Source organism: Phyllobates terribilis, unplaced genomic scaffold (assembly GCF_046119375.1).
Source record: "Phyllobates terribilis strain yellow unplaced genomic scaffold, ASM4611937v1 Scaffold_23__1_contigs__length_19252631, whole genome shotgun sequence".
Classification (NCBI taxonomy): domain Eukaryota; kingdom Metazoa; phylum Chordata; class Amphibia; order Anura; family Dendrobatidae; genus Phyllobates; species Phyllobates terribilis.
In genome coordinates this window covers 9,620,471-9,640,608 of record NW_027362783.1, presented here as the reverse complement: position 1 = coordinate 9,640,608, position 20,138 = coordinate 9,620,471, and positions in this window count along the sequence as shown.

Below are 20,138 nucleotides of genomic sequence, written 5' to 3'. Positions count from 1 at the left end.
CTTATTCAGCTACTGTGACCTGCACGTAACTTCCAAGGGGCATTTAAACCCTCTTGTTAAGCTATTTCAACCTGCACATCTCTTCCAAGGGGCATTTAAACTGTCTTCTTAAGATACTGCGACCTCCACCGCTCTTCCAAGGGGCATTTAAACCATCTTGTTAAGCTACTGCGACCTGCACGTCTCTTCCAAGGGGCATTTAAACTGTCTTTTGTTTAGCTTCTGCCACCTGCGCGTCTCTTCTAAGGGGCATTTAAACAGTCTTGTTAAGCTACTGCGACTTGCACGTCTCTACCAAGGGGCATTTAAACCGTCTTCTTAAGCTACTGTAAATTCCACCACTTTTCCAAGGGGCATTTAAACCATCTTGTTAAGCTACTGCGACCTGCATGTCTCCTCCAAGGGCATTTAAACAGTCTTGTTAAGCTACTGCGACCTCCACGTCTCTTCCAAGGGGCATTTAAACCGTCTTATTAAGCTGCTGCGACCTGCACGTCTCTACTAAGGGGCATTTAAACAGTCTTGTTATGCTACTGCGACTTGCACGTCTCATCGAAGGGGCATTTAAACCGTCTTCTTAATCTACTGTAACCTCCACGACTTTTCCAAGGGGCATTTAAACCGTCTTCTTAAGCTACTTCGACCTGCATGTCTCTTCCAAGGGGCATTTAAACCGTCTTGTTAAGCTACTGCGACCTCCACGTCTATTCCAAGGGGCATTTAAACCGTCTTGTTAAGCTCCTGCGACCTGCACGTCTCTTTCAAGGGGCATTTAAACCGTCTTCTTAAGCTACTGCGACTTGCACGTCTCTTCCAAGTGGCATTGAAACCGTCTTGTTAAGCTACTGCGACTTGCACGTATCTTCCAAGGGGCATTTAAACTGTCTTGTTAAGCTACTGCGACCTCCACCTCTCTTCCAAGGGGCATTTAAACCGTCTTATTAAGCTACTGCGACCTGAACATCTCTTCCAAAGGGCATTTAAACCGTCTTATTAAGCTACTGCGAACTGCATGTCTCTTCCAAGGGGCATTTAAACTGTCTTGTTAAGCTACTGCAACCTCCACCACTCTTCCAAGGGGCATTTAAACCGTCTTGTTAAGCTACTGCGACCTGCAAGCCTTTTCCAAGGGGCATTTAAACCGTCTTGGTAAGCTACTGCGACCTGCAAGCCTATTCCAAGGGGCATTTAAACCCTCTTGTTAAGCTGCTCCGACCTGCACGTCTCTTCCAAGGGGGATTTAAACCATCTTTTTAAGCAACTGCGACCTGCATGTCTCTACCAAGGGACATTTAAAACGTCTTTTAAGCTAATGCGACCTGCACGTCTCTTCCAAGGGATATTTAAACAGTCTTGTTAAGGTGCTGCGACCTGCATGTCTCTTCCAAGGGGCATATAAACTGTCTTGTTAAGCTACTGTGAACTCCACCGCTCTTCCAAGGGGCATTTAAACTGTCTTGTTAAGCTATACTGCGAACTACACGTCTCTTCCAAGGGACATTTAAACCGTCTTGTTAAGCTACTGCGACCTGCAAGCCTCTTCCAAGGGGCATATAAACTGTCTTGTTAAGCTACTGCGACCTGCATGTCTCTTCCAAGGGGCATTTAAATCGTCTTGGTAAGCTACTGCAACCTGCAAGCCTCTTCCAAGGGGCATTTAAACCCTCTTGTTAAGCTACTGCGACCTGCACGTCTCTTCCAAGGGGCATTTAAACTGTCTTCTTAAGCTACTGCGACCTCCACCGCTCTTCCAAGGGGTATTTAAACCATCTTGTTAAGCTACTGCGACATGCACGTCTCTTCCAAGGGGCATTTAAACTGTCTTGCTTACCTTCTGCGACCTGCACGTCTCTTCTAAGGGGCATTTAAACAGTCTTGTTAAGCTACTGCGACTTGCATGTCTCTTCCAAGGGGCATTTAAACCGTCTTCTTAAGCTCCTGTAACCTCCACCACTTTTCCAAGGGGCATTTAAACCGTCTTCTTAAGCTACTGCGACCTGCACGTCTCTTTCAAGGGGAATTTAAAACGTCTTGTTAAGTTGCTGCGACCTGCATGTCTCTTCTAAGGGGCATTTAAACCGTCTTGTTAAGCTACTGCGACCTCCACCACACATCCAATGGGCATTTAAACCGTCTTGTTAAGCTACTGCGACCTGCATGTCTCTTCCAAGGGGCATTTAAACTGTCTTGTTAAGCTACTGCGACCTCCACGTCTGTTCCAAGGGTTATTTAAACCGTCTTGTTAAGCTGCTGCGACCTGCATGTCTCTTCTAAGGGGCATTTAAACCGTCTTGTTAAGCTACTGCGACCTCCACCACACTTCCAATGGGCATTTAAACCGTCTTGTTAAGCTTCTGCGACCTGCACGTCTCTTCTAATGGGCATTTAAACAGTCTTCTTAAGCTACTGCGACCTCCTCCGCTCTTCCAAGGGACATTTAAACCGTCTTGTTAAGCTGCTGTGACCTGCACGTCTCTTCCAAGTGGCATTTAAACCGTCTTGTTAAGCGTCTGCGACTTGCACGTCTCTTCCAAGGGCATTTAAACTGTCTTGTTAAGCTACTGCGACCTCCACCTCTCTTCCAATGGGCATTTAAACCGTCTTGTTAAGCTACTGCGACCTGCACGTCTCTTCCAAGGGGCATTTAAACCGTCTGGTTAAGCTACTGCGACCTGCAAGCCTATTCCAAGGGGCATTTAAACCCTTTTGTTAAGCTGCTGCGACCTGCACGTCTCTTCCAAGGGGGATTTAAACCGTCTTGTTAAGCTGCTGCGTACTGCATGTCTCTTCCAAGGGGCATTTAAACAATCTTTTTAAGCTACTGCGACCTCCACCGCTCTTCCAAGGGGCATTTAAACCATCTTGTTAAGCTACTGCGACTTGCACGTCTCTTCCAAGGGGCATTTAAACAATCTTGTTAAGCTACTGCGACCTCCAACGCTCTTCCAAGGGGCATTTAAACCATCTTGTTAAGCTACTGCGACTTGCACGTCTCTTCCATGGGGGATTTAAACTGTCTTGTTAAGCTACTGCGACTTGCACGTCTCTTCCATGGGGGATTTAAACCGTCTTGTTAAGCTACTGCGACCTGCTCGTCTTTCCCAAGGGGCATTTAAACTGTCTTGTTAAGCTACTGCGACTTGCATGCCTCTTCCATGGCGCATTTAAACCGTTTTTTAAGCTACTGCGACTGGCACGTCTCTTCCAAGGGACATTTAAACCGTCTTGTTAAGCTACTGCGACCTGCATGTCTCTACCAAGGGACATTTAAACCGTCTTGTTAAACTATTGCGACCTGCACGTCTCTTCCAAGGGGCATTTAAACAATCTTGTTAAGATGCTGTGACCTGCATGTCTCTTCCAAGGGGCATTTAAACTGTCTTATTAAGCTACTACGATCTCCAACGCTCTTCCAAGGGGCATTTCATCTGTCTTGTAAAGCTACTGTGACCTCCACCGCACTTCGAAGGGGCATTTAAACCGTCTTGTTAAGCTACTGCGACCTGCACGTCTCTTTCAAGGGGCATTTAAACCGTCTTGTTAAGCTACTGCGACCTCCACCGCTCTTCCAAGGGGCATTTAAACCATCTTGTTAAGCTACTGCGACCTGCACGTCTCTTCCAAGTGGCATTTAAACCGTCTTGTTAAGCTACTGCGACCTGCATGTCTCTTCCAAGGGGCATTGAAACTGTCTTGTTAAGCTACTGCGACCTCCACCACTCTTCCAGGGGCATTTAAACCGTCTTGTTAAGCTACTGCGACCTGCAAGCCTCTTAGAAGGGGCATTTAAACCATCTTGGTAAGCTACTGCGACCTGCAAGCCTATTCCAAGGGGCATTTAAACCCTCTTGTTAAGCTGCTGCGACCTGCACGTCTCTTCCAAGGGGGATTTAAGCCATCTTGTTAAGCTACTGCGACCTGCATGTCTCTACCAAGGGACATTTAAAACGTCTTTTCAGCTACTGCGACCTGCACGTCTCTTCCAAGGGATATTTAAACAGTCTTGTTAAGGTGCTGCGACCTGCATGTGTCTTCCAAGGGGCATTTAAACTGTCTTGTTAAGCTACTGCGACCTCCACCGCTCTTCCAAGGGGCATTTAAACTGTCTTGTTAAGCTGCTGCGAGCTGCACGTCTCTTCCAAGGGACATTTAAATCGTCTTGGTAAGCTACTGCGACCTGCAAGCCTCTTCCAAGGGGCATTTAAACCCTCTTGTTAATCTACTGCGACCTGCAAGCCTCTTCCAAGGGGCATTTAAACTGTCTTGTTAAGCTACTGCGACCTGCACGTCTCTTCCAAGGGGCATTTAAGTCGTCTTGGTAAGCTACTGCGACCTGCAAGCCTCTTCCAAGGGGCATTTAAACCCTCTTGTTAAGCTACTGCGACCTGCACGTCTCTACCAAGGGGCATTTAAACTGTCTTTTTAAGCTACTGCGACCTCCTCCGCTCTTCCAAGGGGCATTTAAACCATCTTGTTAAGCTACTGCGACCTGCACGTCTCTTCCAAGGGGCATTTAAAAAGTCTTGGTAAGCTACTGCGACCTGCAAGCCTCTTCCAAGGGGCATTTAAACCGTCTTTATAAGCTGCTGCGAACTGCATGTCTCTTCCAAGGGGCATTTAAACCATCTTGTTAAGCTACTGCGACCTCCACCGCTCTTCCAAGGGGCATTTAAACCATCTTGTTAAGCTACTGCGACCTGCACTTCTCTTTCAAGGGGCATTTAAACCGTCTTGTTAAGCTACTGCGACCTGCACGTCTCTTATAAGGGGCATTTAAACTGTCTTGTTAAGCTACTGCGACCTGCACGTCTCTTCCAAGGGGCATTTAAACCGTCTTGTTAAGCTACTGCGACCTGCACGTCTCTTCCAAGGAGCATTTAAACTGTCTTGTTAAGCTACTGCGACTTGCACGTCTCTTCCAAGGCGCATTTAAACCGTCTTTTTAAGCTTCTGCGATTTGCACGTCTCTTCCAAGGGTCATTTAAACCGTCTTGTTAAGCTACTGCGACCTGCACGTCTCTTCCATGGGGCATTTAAACCGTCTTGTTAAGCTACTGCGACCTGCATGTCTCTAGCAAGGGACATTTAAACCGTCTTGTTAAGCGACTGCGACCTGCACGTCTCTTCCAAGGGGCATTTAAACAATCTTGTTAAGATGCTGTGACCTTCATGTCTCTTCCAAGGGGCATTTAAACTGTCTAATTAAGCTACTGCGACCTCCAGCGCTCTTCCAAGGGGCATTTCAACTGTCTTATTAAGCTACTGCGACCTGCATGTCTCTTCCAAGGGGCATTTAAACCATCTTGTTAAGCTACTGCGACCTGCATGTCTCTTCCAAGGGGCATTTAAACCATCTTGTTAAGCTACTGCGGCCTGCACGTCTTTTCCAAGGGGCATTTACGCCGTCTTGTTAAGCTACTGCGACCTGCACGTCTTTTCCAAGGGGCATTTACATCGTCTTGTTAAGCTACTGCGACTTGCACGTCTCTTCCAAGGGGCATTTAAACGGTCTTGTTAAGCTACTGTAACCGCCACCACTTTTCCGAGGGGTATTTAAACCGTCTTGTTAAGCTACTGCGACCTGCACGTCTCTTCCATGGGGCATTTAAACCGTCTTGTTAAGCTACTGCGACCTCCACCGCTCTTCCAAGGGGCATTTAAACCGTCTTGTTAAGCTACTGCGACTTGCACTCTCTTCCAAGGGGCATTTAAACGGTCTTGTTAAGCTACTGTAACCTCCACCACTTTTCCAAGGGGTATTTAAACCGTCTTGTTAAGCTACTGCGACCTGCACGTCTCTTCCATGGGGCATTTAAACCGTCTTGTTAAGCTACTGCGACCTCCACCGCTCTTCCAAGGGGCATTTACACCGTCTTGTTAAGCTACTGCGACTTGCACGTCTCTTCCAAGGGGCATTTAAACGGTATTGTTAAGCTACTGTAACCTCCACCACTTTTCCAAGGGGTATTTAAACCGTCTTGTTAAGCTACTGCGACCTGCACGTCTCTTCCATGGGGCATTTAAATCGTCTTGTTAAGCTACTGCGACCTACACCGCTCTTCCATGGGGCATTTAAACCGTCTTGTTAAGCTACTGCTACCTGCATGTCTCTACCAAGGGACATTTAAAACGTCTTTTAAGCTACTGCGACCTGCACGTCTCTTCCAAGGGGCATTTAAACAGTCTTGTTAAGGTGCTGCAACCTGCATGTCCTTCCAAGGGGCATTTAAACTGTCTTTTTAAGCTACTGCGACCTCCACCGCTCTTCCAAGGGGCATTTAAACTGTCTTGTTAAGCTACTGCGACCTGCAGGTCTCTTCCAAGGGACATTTAAATCGTCTTGGTAAGCTACTGCGGCCTGTAAGCCTCTTCCAAGGGGCATTTAAACAGTCTTGTTAAGCTACTGCGACCTGCACGTCTCTTCCAAGGGGCATTTAACCTGTCTTGTTAAGCTACTGCGACCTCCACCGCTCTTCCAAGGGGCATTTAAACCATCTTGTTAAGCTACTGCAACCTGCACGCCTCTTCCAAGGGGCATTTAAGCTGTCTTATTAAGCTACTGCGACCAGCACGTCTCTTCTAAGGGGCATTTAAACCGTCTTGTTATGCTACTGCGACTTTCACGTCTCTTCCAAGGGGCATTTAAATCGTCTTGTTAAGCTACTGTAACCTCCACCACTTTTCCAAGGGGCATTTAAACCGTCTTGTTAAGCTACTGCGACCAGCACGTCTCTTCCAAAGGGCATTTAAAATGCTTTGTTAAGCTACTGCGACCTGCATGTTTTTTCCAAGGTGCATTTAAACCGTCTTGTTAAGCTACTGCGACCTGCACGTCTCTTTCAAGGGGCATTTATACGGTCTTGTTAAGCTGCTGCGGCCTGCATGTCTCTTCCAAGGGGCATTTAAACCGTCTTGTTAAGCTACTGCGACCTGCATGTTTTTTTTAAAGGGGCATTTTAACGGTCTTGTTAAGCTGCTGCGACCTGCATGTTTCTTCCAGGGGGCATTTAAACCGTCTTGTTAAGCTACTGCGACCTCCACCGCACTTCCAAGGGGCATTTAAACCGTCTTGATAAGCTACTGTGACCTGCACGTCTCTTTCAAGGGGCATTTAAACTGTCTTGTTAAGCTTCTGTGACCTGCACGTCTCTTCTAAGGGGCATTTAAACTGTCTTGTTAAGCTACTGCGACTTGCACGTCTCTTCCAAGGGGCATTTAAACCGTCTTGTTAAGATACTGTAACCTCCACCAATTTTCCAAGGGGCATATAAACCGTCTTGTTAAGCTACTGTGTCCTGCACGTCTCTTCCAAGGGGCATTTAAACTGTCTTGTTAAGCTACTGCGACCTGCACGTCTCTTCCAAGGGGCATTTAAAACGTCTTGATAATCTACTGTGACCTGCACGTCTCTTTCAAGGGGCATTGAAACCGTCTTGTTAAGCTACTGCGACCTCCTCCGCACTTCCAAGGGGCATTTAAACAGTCTTTTTAAGCTACTGCGACCTGCACGTCTCTTTCAAGTGGCATTTAAGCCATCTTGTTAAGCTACTGCGACCTGCACTTCTCTTCCTAGGGGCATTTAAACAGTCTTGTTAAGCTACTGCGACCTGCACGTCTCTTCCAAGGGGCATTTAAACAGTCTTGTTAAGCTACTGCGACCTGCTAGTCTATTCAAAGGGGCATTTAAACCGTCTTGTTAAGCTTCTGCGACCTCCACCGCTCTTCGAATGGACATTTAAAGCGTCTTGTTAAGCTATTGCGACCTGCACGGCTCTTCCAAGGGGCATTTAAACCGTATTGGTAAGCTACTGCGACCTGCAAGCCTATTCCAAGGGGCATTTAAACCCTCTTGTTAAGCTACTGCGACCTGCACGTCTCTTCCTAGGGGGATTTAAACCGACTTGTTAAGCTACTGCGACCTGCACGTTTCTTCCAAGGGGCATTTAAACTGTCTTGTTAAGCTACTGCGACCTGCTAGTCTATTCAAATGGGCATTTAAACTGTCTTGTTAAGATACTGTAACCTCCACCAATTTTCCAAGGGGCATTTAAACCGTCTTGGTAAGCTAATGCGGCCTGCAAGCCTATTCCACGGGGCATTTAAACCGTCTTGTTAAGCTACTGCGACCTGCACGTCTCTTCCAAGGGGGATTTAAACCGTCTTGTTAAGCGACTGCGACCTGCACGTCTCTTCCAAGTGGCATTTAAACCGTCTTGTTAAGCTACTGCGACCTGCTCGTCTCTTCCAAGGGGCATTTAAACCGTCTTGTTTAGCTACTGCGACCTGCACGTCTCTTCCAAGGGGCATTTAAACCGTCTTTTTAAGCTACTGCGACTTGCACGTCTCTTCCTTGGGGCATTTAAACCGTCTTGTTAAGCTACTGCGACCTGCACGTCTCTTCCAAGGGGCATTTAAACTGTCTTGTTAAGCTACTGCGACCTGCACGTCTCTTCCAAGGGGCATTTAAACCATCTTGTTAAGCTACTGCGACCTGCATGTCTCTTCCAAGGGGCATTTAAACCGTCTTGTTAAGCTACTGCGACCTCCACGTCTGTTCCAAGGGTTATTTAAACCGTCTTGTTAAGCTGCTGCGACCTGCATGTCTCATCCAAGGGGCATTTAAACCGTCTTGTTAAGCTACTGCGACCTCCACCACACTTCCAATGGGCATTTAAACCGTCTTGTTAAGCTTCTGCCACCTGCACGTTTCTTCTAAGGGGCATTTAAACAGTCTTGATAAGCTTCTGCGCCTTGTACGTCTCTTTCAAGGGGCATTTAAACTGTCTTGTTAAGCTACTGCGACCTCCTCCGCTCTTCCAAGGGACATTTAAACCGCCTTGTTAAGCTACTGTGACCTGCACGTCTCTTCCAAGTGGCATTTAAACCGTCTTGTTAAGCGTCTGCAACTTGCACGTCTCTTACAAGGGGCATTTAAACTGTCTTGTTAAGCTACTGCGACCTCCACCTCTCTTCCAAGGGGCATTTAAACCGTCTTATTAAGCTACTGCGACCTGCACGTCTCTTCCAATGGGCATTTAAACCGTCTTGTTAAGCTAATGCGACCTCCACCGCTCTTTTAAGGTGCATTTAAACCATCTTGTTAAGCTACTGCGACCTGCACATCTCTTCCAAGGGGCATTTAAACCGTCTTATTAAGCTACTGCGACCTGCACCACTCTTCCAATGGGCATTTAAACCGTCTTTTTAAGCTACTGCGACCTGCACGTCTCTTCCATGGGGCAATTAAACCGTCTTGGTAAGTTACTGCGACCTGCAAGCCTATTCCAAGGGGCATTTAAACCCTCTTGTTAAGCTGCTGCGACCTGCACGCCTCTTCCAAGGGGGATTTAAACCGTCTTGTTAAGCTACTGCGACCTGCACGTCTCTTCCAAGGGGCATTTAAACCGTCTTGTTAAGCTACTGCGACCTGCACGTCTCTTCCAAGGCGCATTTAAACCGTCTTTTTAAGCTACTGCGACTTGCATGTCTCTTCCAAGGGGCATTTAAACTGTCTTGTTAAGCTACTGTAACCTCCACCACTTTTCCAAGGGGCATTTAAACTGTCTTGTTAAGCTACTGCGACCTGCATGTCTCTTCCAAGGGGCATTTAAACCATCTTGTTAAGCCACTGCTACCTGCACGTCTCTTCCAAGGGGCATTTAAACCATCTTGTTAAGCTGCTGCGACCTGCATGTCTCTTCCAAGGGGCATTTAATCCGTTTTGTTAAGCTACTGCGACATCCACCACCCTTCCAAGGGGCAATTAAACGGTCTTGTTAAGCTACTGCGACCTGCACGTCTCTTTCAAGGGGCATTTAAACTGTCTTCTTAAGCTACTGCGACCTACACCGCTCCTCCAAGGGGAATTTAAACCGTCTTTTTAAGCTACTACGACTTGCACGTCTCTTCAAAGGGGCATTTAAACCGTCTTGTTAAGCTACTGTAACCTCCACCACTTTTACAAGGGGCATTTAAACAGTCTTGTTAAGCTACTGCTACCTGCACGTCTCTTCCAAGGGGCATTTAAACCATCTTGTTAGCTACTGCGACCTGCATGTCTCTTCCGAGGGGCATTTAAACCGTCTTGTTAAGCCACTGCAACCTGCATGTCTCTTCCAAGGGGCATTTAAACCGTCTTGTTAAGCTACTGCAACCTCCACCGCTCTTCCAAGGGGCATTTAAACTGTCTTATTAAGCTACTGCGACCTCCAACGCTCTTCCAAGGGGCATTTCATCTGTCTTGTAAAGCTACTGTGACCTCCACCGTACTTCGAAGGGGCATTTAAACCATCTTGTTAAGCTACTGCGACCTGCACGTCTCTTTCAAGGGGCATTTAAAGCGTCTTGTTAAGCTACTGCGACCTCCACCGCTCTTCCAAGGGGCATTTAAACCATCTTGTTAAGCTACTGCGACCTGCACGTCTCTTCCAAGTGGCATTTAAACCGTCTTGTTAAGCTACTGCGACCTGCACGTCTCTTCCAATGGGCATTTAAACCGTCTTGTTAAGCTAATGCGACCTCCACCGCTCTTTTAAGGTGCATTTAAACCATCTTGTTAAGCTACTGCGACCTGCACATCTCTTCCAAGGGGCATTTAAACCGTCTTATTAAGCTACTGCGACCTGCACCACTCTTCCAATGGGCATTTAAACCGTCTTTTTAAGCTACTGCGACCTGCACGTCTCTTCCATGGGGCAATTAAACCGTCTTGGTAAGCTACTGCGACCTGCAAGCCTATTCCAAGGGGCATTTAAACCCTCTTGTTAAGCTGCTGCGACCTGCACGCCTCTTCCAAGGGGGATTTAAACCGTCTTGTTAAGCTACTGCGACTTGCATGTCTCTTCCAAGGGGCATTTAAACTGTCTTGTTAAGCTACTGTAACCTCCACCACTTTTCCAAGGGGCATTTAAACTGTCTTGTTAAGCTACTGCGACCTGCATGTCTCTTCCAAGGGGCATTTAAACCATCTTGTTAAGCCACTGCTACCTGCACGTCTCTTCCAAGGGGCATTTAAACCATCTTGTTAAGCTGCTGCGACCTGCATGTCTCTTCCAAGGGGCATTTAAACCGTTTTGTTAAGCTACTGCGACATCCACCACCCTTCCAAGGGGCAATTAAACGGTCTTGTTAAGCTACTGCGACCTGCACGTCTCTTTCAAGGGGCATTTAAACTGTCTTCTTAAGCTACTGCGACCTACACCGCTCCTCCAAGGGGAATTTAAACCGTCTTTTTAAGCTACTACGACTTGCACATCTCTTCAAAGGGGCATTTAAACCGTCTTGTTAAGCTACTGTAACCTCCACCACTTTTACAAGGGGCATTTAAACAGTCTTGTTAAGCTACTGCTACCTGCACGTCTCTTCCAAGGGGCATTTAAACCATCTTGTTAGCTACTGCGACCTGCATGTCTCTTCCGAGGGGCATTTAAACCGTCTTGTTAAGCCACTGCAACCTGCATGTCTCTTCCAAGGGGCATTTAAACCGTCTTGTTAAGCTACTGCAACCTCCACCGCTCTTCCAAGGGGCATTTAAACTGTCTTATTAAGCTACTGCGACCTCCAACGCTCTTCCAAGGGGCATTTCATCTGTCTTGTAAAGCTACTGTGACCTCCACCGTACTTCGAAGGGGCATTTAAACCATCTTGTTAAGCTACTGCGACCTGCACGTCTCTTTCAAGGGGCATTTAAAGCGTCTTGTTAAGCTACTGCGACCTCCACCGCTCTTCCAAGGGGCATTTAAACCATCTTGTTAAGCTACTGCGACCTGCACGTCTCTTCCAAGTGGCATTTAAACCGTCTTGTTAAGCTACTGCGACCTGCACGTCTCTTCCAAGGGGCATTTAAACTGTCTTGTTAAGCTACTGCGACCTCCACCTCTCTTCCAAGGGGCATTTAAACCGTCTTATTAAGCTACTGCGAACTGCATGTCTCTTCCAAGGGGCATTTAAACCGTCTTGTTAAGCTACTGCGACCTGCAAGCCTCTTCCAATGGGCATTTAAACCGTCTTGGTAAGCTACTGCGACCTGCAAGCCTATTCCAAGGGGCATTTAAACCCTCTTGTTAAGCTGCTGCGACCTGCACGTCTCTTCCAAGGGGGATGTAAGCCATCTTGTTAAGCTGCTGCGACCTGCATGTCTCTACCAAGGGACATTTAACACGTCTTTTAAGCTACTGCGACCTGCACGTTTCTTCCAAGGGATATTTAAACAGTCTTGTTAAGGTGCTGCGACCTGCATGTCTCTTCCAAGGGGCATTTAAACTGTCTTGTTAAGCTACTGCGACCTCCACCGCTCTTCCAAGGGGCATATAAACTGTCTTGTTAAGCTACTGCAAGCTGCACTTCTCTTCCAAGGGACATTTAAATCGTCTTGGTAAGCTACTGCGACCTGCAAGCCTCTTCCAATGGGCATTTAAACCCTCTTGTTAAGCTACTGCGAACTGCATGTCTCTTCCAAGGGGCATTTAAACTGTCATGTTAAGCTACTGCGACCTCCACCTCTCTTCCAAGGGGCATTTAAACCGTCTTATTAAGCTACTGCGACCTGCTCGTCTCTTCCAATGGGCATTTAAACCGTCTTGTTAAGCTAATGCGACCTCCACCGCTCTTCCAAGGGGCATTTAAACCATCTTGTTAAGCTACTGCGACCTGCACATCTCTTCCAAGGGGGATTTAAACCATCTTGTTAAGGTTCTGCGACCTGCATGTCTCTTCCAAGGGGCATTTAAACTGTCTTGTTAAGCTACTGTGACCTCCACCGCTCTTCCAAGGGGCATTTAAACTGTCTTGTTAAGCTACTGCGACCTGCAGGTCTCTTCCAAGGGACATTTAAATCGTCTTGGTAAGCTACTGCGGCCTGCTAGCCTCTTCCAAGGGGCATTTAAACAGTCTTGTTAAGCTACTGCAACCTGCACGTCTCCTCCAAGGGGCATTTAACATGTCTTGTTAAGCTACTGCGACCTCCACCGCTCTTCCAAGGGGCATTTATACCTTCTTGTTAAGCTACTGCAACCTGCACGTCTCTTCCAAGGGGCATTTAAGCTGTCTTATTAAGCTACTGCGACCTGCACTACTCTTCTAAGGGGCATTTAAACCGTCTTGCTAAGCTATTGCGACCTCCACCGCACTTCCAAGTGGCATTTAAACCATCTTGTTAAGCTACTGCGACCTGCACGTCTCTTCCAAGGGGCATTTAAACCATCTTGTTAAGCTTCTGCGACCTGCACGTCTCTTCTAAGGGGCATTTAAACAGTCTTGTTAAGCTTCTGCGACTTTCACTTCACTTCCAAGGGGCATTTAAACCGTCTTGTTAATCTACTGCAACCTCCACCACTTTTCCAAGGGGCATTTAAAACATCTTGTTAAGCTACTGCGACCTGCACATCTCTTCCAAGGGGCATTTTAACGGTCTTGTTAAGCTGCTGCGACCTGCATGTTTCTTCCAAGTGGCATTTAAACCGTCTTGTGAAGCTACTGCGACCTCCACCACACTTCCAAGGGGCATTTAAACCGTCTTGTTAAGCTACTGCGACCATTACGTCGCTTCCAAGGGGCATTTAAAGCGTCTTGTTAAGCTAATGCGACCTCCACCGCACTTCTAAGGGGCATTTAAACCGTCTTGATAAGCAACTTCGACCTCCACCTCTCTTCCAAGGGGCATTTAAACCATCTTGTTAAGCTACTGCGACCTGCACGTCTCTTCCAAGGCGCATTTAAACCGTCTTTTAAAGCTACTGCGACCTGTCCGTCTCTTCCAAGGGGCATTTAAACCGTCTTGTTAAGCTACTGCGACCTCCACCGCACTTCCAAGGGGCATTTAAACCGTCTTGTTAAGCTACTTCCACCTCCACCTCTCTTCCAAGGGGCATTTAAACCATCTTGTTAAGCTACTGCGACGTGCACGTCTCTTCCAAGGGGCATTTAAACTGTCTTGTTAAGCTACTGCGACTTGCACGTCTCTTCCAACGGGCAATTAAAGCGTCTTGTTAAGCCACTGTAACCTCCACCACTTTTCCAAGGGGCATATAAACCATCTTGTTAAGCTACTGCGACCTGCACGTCTCTTCCAAGGGGCATTTAAACTGTCTTGTTAAGCTTCTGTGAACTGCACGTCTCTTCCAAGGGGCATTTAAACTGTCTTGTTAAGCTTTTGTGACCTGCACGTCTCTTCCAAGGGGCATTTAAACTGTCTTGTTAAGCTACTGTGACCTGCATGTCTCTTTCAAGGGATATTTAAACTGTCTTGTTAAGCTTCTGTGACCTGCACGTCTCTTCTAAGGGGCATTTAAACTGTCTTGATAAGCTACAGCGACTTGTACGTCTCTTCCAAGGGGCAATTAAACCGTCTTGTTAAGCTACTGTAACCTCCACCACTTTTCCAAGGGGCATATAAACCGTCTTGTTAAGCTACTGTGACCTGCACGTCTCTTCCAAGGGGCTTTTAATACGCTTTGTTAAGCTACTGCGACGTGCATGTCTCTTGCAAAGGGCATTTAAACCGTCTTGTTAAGCTACTGCGACCTGCACGTCTCTTCCAAGGGACATATAAACCATCTTGTTAAGCTGCTGCGACTTGCGTGTCTCTTCCAACGGGCATTTAAACCGTCTTGTTAAGCTACTGCGACCTCCTCCGCACTTCCAAGGGGCATTTAAACTGTCTTTTTAAGCTACTGCGACCTGCACGTCTCTTCCAAGGGGCATTTAAACTGTCTTGTTTATCTACTGCGTCCTCCACATATCTTCCAAGGGGCATTTAAACCGTCTTATTAAGCTACTGCGACCTGCACGTCTCTTCCAAGGGGCATTTAAACCGTCTTGTTAAGCTTCTGCGACCTCCACCGCTCTTCCAATGGACATTTAAACCGTCTTGTTAAGCTACTGCGACCTGCACGGCTCTTCCAAGGTGCATTTAAACCGTATTGGTAAGCTACTGCGAGCTGCAAGCCTATTCCAAGGGGCATTTAAACCCTCTTGTTAAGCTACTGCGACCTGCACGTCTCTTCCTAGGGGGAGTTAAACCGACTTGTTAAGCTTCTGCGTCCTGCACGTCTCTTCCAAGGGGCATTTAAACTGTCTTTTTAAGGTACTGTAACCTCCACCACTTTTCCAAGGGGCATTTAAACCGTCTTGGTAAGCTAATTCGGCCTGCAAGCCTATTCCAAGGGGCATTTAAACACTCTTGTTAACTACTGCGACCTGCACGTCTCTTCCAAGGGGGATTAAAACCGTCTTGTTAAGCTACTGCGACCTGCACCACTCTTCCAATGGGCATTTAAACCGTCTTGTTAAGCTACTGCGACCTGCTCGTATCTTCAAAGGGGCATTTAATCCGTCTTGTTAAGCTACTGCGACCTGCACGTCTCTTCCAAGGGGCATTTAAACCGTCTTGTTAAGCTACTGCGACCTGCATGTTTCTTCCAAGTGGCATTTAAACTGTCTTGTTAAGCTACTGCGACCTCCACCGCTCTTCCAAGGGGCATTTAAACTGTCTTGTTTAGCTTCTGTCACCTGCATGTCTCTTCCAAGGGGCATTTAAACAGTCTTGTTAAGCTACTGCGACTTGCACGCCTCTTCCAAGGAGCATTTAAACCGTCTTCTTAAGCTACTGTAAATTCCACCACTTTTCCAAGGGGCATTTAAACCATCTTATTAAGCTACTGCGACCTGCATGTCTCTTCCAAGGGGCATTTAAACAGTCTTGTTAAGCTACTGCGACCTCCACGTCTCTTCCAAGGGGCATTTAAACCATCTTGTTAAGCTACTGCGACCTGCACATCTCTTCCAAGGGGCATTTAAACCGTCTTATTAAGCTACTGCGACCTGCACCACTCTTCCAATGGGCATTTAAACCGTCTTGTTAAGCTACTGCGACCTGCACGTCTCTTCCAAGGGGCAATTAAACCGTCTTGGTAAGCTACTGCGACCTGCAAGCCTATTCCAAGGGGCATTTAAACCCTCTTGTTAAGCTGCTGTGACCTGCACGTCTCTTCCAAGGGGGATTTAAACCGTCTTGTTAAGCTACTGCGACCTGCACGTTTCTTCCAAGGGGCATTTAAACCGTCTTGTTAAGCTACGGCGACCTGCTCTTCTATTCCAAGGGGCATTTAAACGGTCTTGTTATGCTACTGCGACCTGCACGTCTCTTCCAAGGCGCATTTAAACCGTCTTTTTAAGCTACTGCGACTTGCATGTCTGTTCCAAGGGGCATTTAAACTGTCTTGTTAAGCTACTGTAACCTCCACCACTTTTCCAAGGGGCATTTAAACTGTCTTGTTAAGCTACTGCGACCTGCATGTCTCTTCCAAGGGGCATTTAAACCATCTTCTTAAGCCACTGCTACCTGCACGTCTCTTCCAAGGGGCATTGAAACCATCTTGTTAAGCTACTGCGACATCCACCGCACTTCCAAGGGGCATTTAAATGGTCTTGTTAAGCCACACCGACCTGCACGTCTCTTTCAAGGGGCATTTAAACTGTCTTTTTAAGCTACTGCGACCTCCACCGCTCTTCCAAGGGGCATTTAAACCGTCTTGTTAAGCTACTACGACTTGCACGTCACTTCCAAGGGGCATTTAAACCGTCTTGTTAAGCTACTGTAACCTCCACCACTTTTACAAGGGGCATTTAAACAGTCTTGTTAAGCTACTGCTACCTGCACGTCTCTTCCAAGGGGCATTTAAATCAACTTGTTCAGCTACTGCGACCTGCACGTCTCTTCCAAGGGGCATTTAAACCGTCTTTTTAAGCTGCTGCGAACTGCATGTCTCTTCCAAGGGGCATTTAAACCATCTTGTTAAGCTACTGCGACCTCCACCGCTCTTCCAAGGGGCATTTAAACCATCTTGTTAAGCTACTGCGACCTGCACGTCTCTTCCAAGGGACACTTAAACCGTCTTGGTAAGCTACTGCGACCTGCAAGCCTCTTCCAAGGGGCATTTAAACCGTCTTTTTAAGCTGCTGCGAACTGCATGTCTCTTCCAAGGGGCATTTAAACCATCTTTTTAAGCTACTGCGACCTCCACCGCTCTTACAAGGAGCATTTAAACCATCTTGTTATGCTACTGCGACCTGCACTTCTCTTCCAAGGGGCATTTAAACCATCTTGTTAAGCTACTGCGACCTGCACGTCTTTTCCAAGGGGCATTTAAACTGTCTTGTTAAGCTACTGCAACCTGCACGTCTCTTCCAAGGGGCATTTAAACCGTCTTGTTAAGCTAATGCGACCTGCTCGTCTTTCCCAAGGGTCATTTAAACCGTTTTTAAGCTACTGCGACTGGCACGTCTCTTCCAAGGGACATTTAAAACGTCTTGTTAAGCTACTGCGACCTGCACGTCTCTTCCATGGGGCATTTAAACCGTCTTGTTAAGCTACTGCGACCTGCATGTCTCTACCAAGGGACATTTAAACCGTCTTGTTAAGCTATTGCGACCTGCACGTCTCTTCCAAGGGGCATTTAAACAATCTTGTTAAGATGCAGTGACCTGCATGTCTCTTCCAAGGGGCATTTAAACTGTCTTATTAAGCTACTGCGACCTCCAACGCTCTTCCAAGGGGCATTTCATCTGTTTTGTAAAGCTACTGCGACCTCCACCGCACTTCGAAGGGGCATTTAAACCGTCTTGTTAAGCTACTGCGACCTGCACGTCTCTTTCAAGGGGCATTTAAACCGTCTTGTTAAGCTACTGCGACCTCCACCGCTCATCCAAGGAGCATTGAAACCGTCTTGTTAAGCTACTGCGCCCTGCACGTCTCTTCCAAGTGGCATTTTAACCGTCTTGTTAAGCTACTGCGATCTGCACGTCTCTTCCAAGGGGCATTTAAACCGTCTTGCTAAGCTACTGCGACCTGCTCTTCTATTCCAAGGGGCATTTAAACCGTCTTGTTAAGCTATTGCGACCTGCACGTCTCTTGCAAGGCGCATTTAAACTGTCTTTTTAAGCTACTGCGACTTGCATGTCTGTTCCAAGGGGCATTTAAATTGTCTTGTTAAGCTACTGTAACCTCCACCACTTTTCCAAGGGGCATTTAAACTGTCTTGTTAAGCTACTGCGACCTGCATGTCTCTTCCAAGGAGCATTTAAACCATCTTGTTAAGCCACTGCTACCTGCACGTCTCTTCCAAGGGGCATTTAAACCATCTTGTTAAGTTGCTGCGACCTGCATGTCTCTTCCAAGGGGCATTTAATCCGTCTTGTTAAGCTACTGCGACATCCACCGCACTTCCAAGGGGCATTTAAACGGTCTTGTTAAGCTACTGCGACCTGCACCTCTCTTTCAAGGGGCATTTAAACTGTCTTATTAAGCTACTGCGACCTGCACCTCTGTTCCAAGGGGCATTTAAACCATCTTGTTAAGCTACTGCGACCTGCACGTCTCTTCCAAGGGGCATTTAAACCGTTTTGTTAAGATACTGCGACCTGCACGTCTCTTCCAAGTGGCATTTAAACCGTCTTGTTCAGCTACTGCGACCTGCACGTCTCTTCCAAGGGGCATTTAAACTGTCTTGTTAAGCTACTGCGACCTCCACCTCTCTTCCAAGGGGCATTTAAACCGTCTTATTAAGCTACTGCGACCTGCACATCTCTTCCAAGGGGCATTTAAACCGTCTTATTAAGCTACTGCGAACTGCATGTCTCTTCCAAGGGTCATTGAAACTGTCTTGTTAAGCTACTGCGACCTCCACCACTCTTCCAAGGGGCATTTAAACCGTCTTGTTAAGCTACTGCGCCCTGCACGTCTCTTCCAAGTGGCATTTAAACCGTCTTGTTCAGCTACTGCGACCTGCACGTCTCTTCCAAGGGGCATTTAAACTGTCTTGTTAAGCTACTGCGACCTCCACCTCTCTTGCAAGGGGCATTTAAACCGTCTTATTAAGCTACTGCGACCTGCACATCTCTTCCAAGGGGCATTTAAACCGTCTTATTAAGCTACTGCGAACTGCATGTCTCTTCCAAGGGGCATTTAAACAGTCTTGTTAAGCTACTGCGACCTGCAAGCCTCTTCATAGGGGCATTTAAACCGTCTTGGTAATCTACTGCGACCTGCAAGCCTATTCCAAGGGGCATTTAAACCCTCTTGTTAAGCTGCTGCGACCTGCACGTCTCTTCCAAGGGGGATTTAAGCCATCTTGTTAAGCTACTGCGACCTGCATGTCTCTACCAAGGGACATTTAAAACGTCTTTTAAGCTACTGCGACCTGCACGTCTCTTCCAAGGGATATTTAAACTGTCTTGTTAAGCTACTGCGACCTCCACCGCTCTTCCAAGGGGCATTTAAACTGTCTTGTTAAGCTACTGTGAGCTGCACGTCTCTTCCAAGGGACATTTAAATCGTCTTGGTAAGCTACTGCGACCTGCAAGCCTCAACCAAGGGGCATTTAAACTGTCTTGTTAAGCTACTGCGACCTGCACGTCTCTTCCAAGGGGCATATAAATCGTCTTGTAAGCTACTGCGACCTGCAAGCCACTTCCAAGGGGCATTTAAACCCTCTTGTTAAGCTACTGCGACCTGCATGTCTCTTCCAAGGGGCATTTAAACCATCTTGTTAAGCTACTGCGACCTGCACGTCTCTTCCAAGGGGCATTTAAACCGTCTTGGTAAGCTACTGCGACCTGCAAGCCTCTTCCAAGGGGCATTTAAACCGTCTTTATAAGCTGCTGCGAACTGCATGTCTCTTCCAAGGGGCATTTAAACCATCTTGTTAAGCTACTGCGACCTCCACCGCTCTTCCAAGGGGAATTTAAACCATCTTGTTAAGCTACTGCGACCTGCACGTCTCTTCCAAGGGGCATTTAAACGGTCTTGTTAAGCTACTGCGACCTGTACGTCTCTTACAAGGGGCATTTAAACTGTCTTGTTAAGCTACTGCGACCTCCACCGCTTTTCCAAGGGGCATTTAAACCATCTTGTTAAGCTACTGCGACCTCCACGTCTCTTCCAAGGGGCATTTAAACCGTCTTGTTAAGCTACTGCGACCTGCTCGTCTCTTCCAAGGAGCATTTAAACTGTCTTGTTAAGCTACTGCGACTTGCACGTCTCTTCCAAGGCGCATTTAAACCGTCTTTTTAAGCTTCTGCGACTTGCACGTCTCTTCCAAGGGTCATTTAAACCGTCTTGTTAAGCTACTGCGACCTGCACG